Genomic DNA, 5,557 nt, shown 5'->3' on the forward strand with positions numbered 1-5,557 from the left:
GATTTCCTTTTCCCTCCTTCACCTACTACGCTTACATAAGGACCAGTGTTATATTATTTGTTGATGAGGCGCCTGTTTACTCGAATTTCGCGTGCATCTTCACCCCTGACCGGTCTGGTTCTTTCTAACAGCGCTAGTGCGGTCGTAGCCGACCGTTTAGCAGCTTCATGGAGTTCAGAGAACGTCTGGAAACGCAGGTTTTCCAGTAAAGCACGATAGATGCGAATCATATCGTTAATGCATGACTCCACCAACTGTTGTTCGGTCACATTTAGGTCGTGACAATCCAATCTTCAATTCTGAATCTCTTGACATAATCTTTTGGATGTTCGTTGTTTCGTTGAAACATTCTTCCTAAGTCTGAGAAAGTGATTTGCTCAGACACGAAGAAATACTTCTTGTAGAAAGCGGTGACCATCTCACACCAGTTGGATATGTTGTTTGGTGCGATGTTACTGTATCAGGTATACACTCTTCCAGTAAGCGACTTTGAAAATTCTTTCAGGAGGAGGACATGATTGTATTCGTGTTCTCCCAAGGATTCCAGAAAATGATAGATGTGTTTGTGAGTGTTACCAGTACCATCATAGAGGAAAAACTGAGGAGAGTAGTATCCTCTCGGGGGAGGAACTCTTTGCACATCAGGAGGATACGGAGGTTGGTGCTGGTGCATGTCCACCGGGTTTTCTTTTCCTCGATTTTGGAGGAGACGCTCCAGATCCTCACGTGTGATGAAGTTGGACGACTGATTCCTTTCTCGTGAGCGTTCAGGGAAAACACGAACTTCGTCATATATGAAGGCACGCCATGTTGAAGTGTTTGCGCCAGGAGTGTTAAAAGTACTCCTTATTGGCTCCATGGGTTGACGCGGCTCTTGTGGTAGTCGCTCCGTTAGCGTCTTGAGGAATGTGAGTACCTCTCTGTCTGAGTTGAAGCCATGTCCGTCTGAGCCTTAGCAAGAACTTATTGTCTTTCCATCAAATCAACAATGGTAATAGGGGGTTGGATTCCTCTGGATCCTATAGTCTCTCGTCCCGATGAAGAAATGGTGGAAGCCCTGGTGACGATTGAAGGTGTCATTCTCGAAGAAATATTAGGAGTAGCAGCGGCTCTGGATCTGGTAATAGGAGGCGTCACACCAGAGGGGATGCTTCCGGCGTTACTGGTGTTGGTGCTAGAGGATGTAACACCATGCCATGTGTTGACTGCTCTGGCAGGCGGTACATTGGTGTTAACGGCAAGGATATTGACACCATGGTTGTTATCACCGCCCATAGCATCAGGGTTGGTAACTGACCCAGACCTAAGATCTACCATCTTGAATTTGAGAAAATTGAAATGAAATTGAAAATTGATCTTGCAATCGAGAGATTAATCTCCCACTTTGAACGCCAGTTGTTTTGGGGTAATTGGTAAATTTGGGTGTGTTGATGAGAAACGAATTCAAACCCTAAACAAATATACTTCACATGAATACTTTTATATTCGAGAGATCAATCTGTAAGACTCTAGCCTAAACCAAGAAATGGTCGTTCCGGATTCAATTCGGTCACAAAGTGAAGGAGAATGGTTGATCTTAGGGAGGGAAGCGAAGAAGGTGTTTGAGATCAGAATGTTGAATTATGAAGGTGTGACTGTTTTATGACTTTTATCAGAATATGGTTTCTGGCTACTTGTGTTGATAACACTTGTGTTGTTGATAATAGGTTGAAAAACCTATTTATACAAGTCATTGAGCGCACCCTGATCTCGTAGGAAATGGAGGCAGTTGAGTAGTGGAGAATGGGTTTTTGCAAAAGGTGGTGATCATCACGTTCTCATTATGAGGGAAGACTAGTCACCCTTTCACCCACTATCCTCTCATTGTTGTTAACCGTCCTTCATTTACTGAAACTTTCTCGTAATGGGCACGTTGCACGCCTCACGCCGTAAACCACCAGACCAATACCCCAGTAAGCATCCCCCAGTTTGTGACACGTTTGATGTCTCGTGTGTTTTGTAGGAAATCATATACAACAGGCTGTTGAATGTGTCAAGTCATGAGACTCGCTGGTTAAAGTAGCATATAGTGCTTTTATGTCAAATAATAAAATTATTTGTGGAATCAATATTTATAAAGCATCGTTTATAATTGATGCACATGAAGCGTCACTTTTAAACAAGCTTCTAAAATAATCAGTATGAAGGAAGCACGTTGTTTTAGAGCTCGTCCAAATTAGTCGCGAGTTGAATGTCTTAAAAAGAGCGTGACTGACCACATTTGGGCGATCGTTTGGGAATCCTATGAACAAGCCACAACTTGGACGATCGTTCCCTGTGGAGAAGGGATGGCCAGTGATTACAGCGTTACCCTGTTGGCCTCTTGAAAATAAATCTAGACCATCCGACTAGGCTAGCGAAGTCGGATGGACGAGATGATTTGCGGCAGTTGTATACTGCCGTTGATTCAATTTTGGGTTTAGAAGCCGTGTGGCCAACCCTATTTAGGATAATCGATTCAAGGCACTGGACATTGGTTTGAGCAGGTCGCTTGGTCATATGCAAAGGAGAGATGCCGGAGAGCATGCTGAAATCTATTGGTCCGCCTAAAATTGGATCTAAGTCATTCAATTTGGTTGGCGAAGATGGACGGACGTGATCGATTTTCGATAGAAGCGCGCTTCCGCAATGCAACTTTAGGGTTTCCGAAATAGCGCGTTCACTCTATTTTGAGCAATCGGTTTGATGTGGTATTGGCCTGCCATGGGCAGGTCGATCAACTAGGGATGGAGTTGGGTCGCCGGAGAATACACCAGAACTTCTTTGATCGTTCGAAGGAATATTTAAACCGTCCAACTAGGCTAGCTAAGTTGGGCGGAGATGATGAATTTAAGACCGTTATGGTCGGTCTTAGCTCGTTTGAGATCATCTTTCAACAGCGCGATCACCCTGGTTCTGGCTAACGATCAGGGGTGTTGCAGGTGAATTAAAGGGATTCCGATCGGCAGGAATGCTAGTGGGCCCGCCGGTGGTCATTATGGAGGTTGCATAGTTCCGTTCGGAAAAGGCTAAGCTTGTTGAATCGACTGGACAAATCGTGCGGCCATGATTGCTTTTTAAAGACTGACATGGATAATCTAGGTTTTCCTTAAGGAATTTAAGCGCGTCGATCGTGCTAACTCTTAATTAAAAGCGCGTTGACACGGAAATCTCTTTATTAAAAAGTGGTGTAGATTGTGTGAGTGTTTTCATGCAGATCTCAATACTGACACTTCGGGAGATTCGTGCTACTCCGCTGCGAGTGAACACTAGTCGTCATGTCATGCCAATATTGAGAGTTCAGCTGGGGAACATAGCATAGGAAAATACTAGGGGGGCAATGCAATAGTGAATAATGCCGGTGGAAAATAAAATTCATAGAATATTTAGGATCATTGCTATATGCACCATTCTGAATGAATTATATATATATATATATATACAAATATATGGAGTTGCTCAATACATTTGAGAGCGAAGAGGTTTATGCACTCATTATTTTCAAATGCATGGCTCTTGTTCCTTTGCAGGATGACAACGCATTAAATATAGGGTTTTACGATTTTACCCTCGAACTGAGAACCACCATCAACAGATACACATATTGATTTCAACACAATTTCATCAAAAGATGGGTTTCCTACCAACATAAGGTTCATGACTTTTCCTAAAATTCTATCATAATACATTCAACGACTACAAGTTATAAACTGCTTTACATGGATGATATTAATATAAACTCAGCATAATGAGTACTCTAACATTTGGAAAAGTTATAACAACATAAAGGTGATAACCTAAAATTTATAACAGTGTCATCCAATTTGCATGATATCCCATTCCATAAGATCTTGTAAAAATATAAACATAAACTTTTTATCCTATCCAATTAGCATGTGTAACTACTAGCTACACATCCATTTAGATTGTGTAATTAGAATTTACACATCTAATTTGCATGTGTAACTAGTATCTACACATCCATTTAGCTTTCCAAAGTTACAACACTCTGCAATTCATATGTAAAAAACAGATCCATAAGACAATGCAATCATCTTAATAACTAACTAAATGTATTAAGCCTGTATTAAGTTATATTATCCCAAATTAAAAGTTACAATCAATCCTAATAACTAACTTACTTGATTTCAAGTCATATTATCCCAAATTAAAAGTTATAGAAACCCTAATTAGATATATGATTCCAGTTCTTGAGATCAACTAATTACCTGTGACGACCACCAACACCATCAATAGAAACTAACATGGTCCATCCTCTTTCTTCTCATATTATCCTTCAATTTTATCCACTTATTATTCAACCTCTCCATCAAAATTATCACCAACACCATTAACCAACCCTATAAAATCAAATTCAAAAATAAAAACCAATAAATTGAACCTAAAAAAACAACAAAAACAACATCAACAATAACAATAACAAACATAAACGTGCCTAGATTCAAATTACATGAATCAATTGATTCAAGAAAAATCGTGTTGTTTCCATCTTCGATCTCATTTGACGGGTAATGGAGATTAAGATGCTCTGAATTCATAAATAAACTTAGATTTTCTTTCAGAAATACAGATTAAAAGTTAAATAGATTTTCAATTCGAAACCCTAGAAAATTTGTTGACAATTTTTTTTGAAAATTTCAATCTCAAAAGAGAGATCAAGATGAAATAACTATAGATCTATATTCTGATCATGTTTTTAATAAATATTTCTAGATAAAATCAGATCGATTAGGTTTTCAGCAGTAAACATTTTTTTTTTCTGGTATTAATTTGGAAATCAACAAATTAGAAGTTTAAATCGAATAAAAACTATTAGGGGGAATTGCTTCGGGTAATTGTTTTCTTGATAACATATTAAAACTAAATTACTTGTAGTTTCAGTTTTAATATTGGTTACTGAAAAAGCGGGGGTCTAACAACCACCCCCAATATTTCGCTTAGCAATATGTATGGACTAACTCCAATATACTTTTAAGAGAATCAACTAGACAGTCAGACTCAATCTTAATAAAAGTATATCAAAGAGTTATATCTCACTTTTCTCGATTCAATACTTACTCAAGCAAATAGAAATCTGTGAGTCTAATTGAATACAAGAGAAATTACTTGAACGGTACCAAAGACCAATGTTCAAGGATCAATCAATTTCAATCAACAACCAAAGGTTGGATTTCCCAATTGATCGATTCAACGCACAACCTGTGATATTTTCATTATAAAACAAAATCCGCACCAAGACAATTTTTTTTTCTACGCTGATTGTCACTTTTTTTTACATTTTCTTTTGGTATTTATACTAAAAGGCCTATTTGGAATTTGCAATATGTTAGTTTAATTATTTTTGTTGCGTGTTTATCGTGCATTAGAGTGCAAAGGTAAACATTAACTATTTAGATTAGCGAAATTTATTTAATAGGTTTAAAAATGGTGAATATACAAGTAAATCCTACAGTCTCAATTTAAAAAATAAAACAATAATAATATATATATATATAACCAAGGGTCGTAGGCCAACAAA

Source organism: Papaver somniferum, chromosome 3 (genome assembly GCF_003573695.1).
Source record: "Papaver somniferum cultivar HN1 chromosome 3, ASM357369v1, whole genome shotgun sequence".
NCBI classification, from domain to species: Eukaryota; Viridiplantae; Streptophyta; class Magnoliopsida; order Ranunculales; family Papaveraceae; genus Papaver; species Papaver somniferum.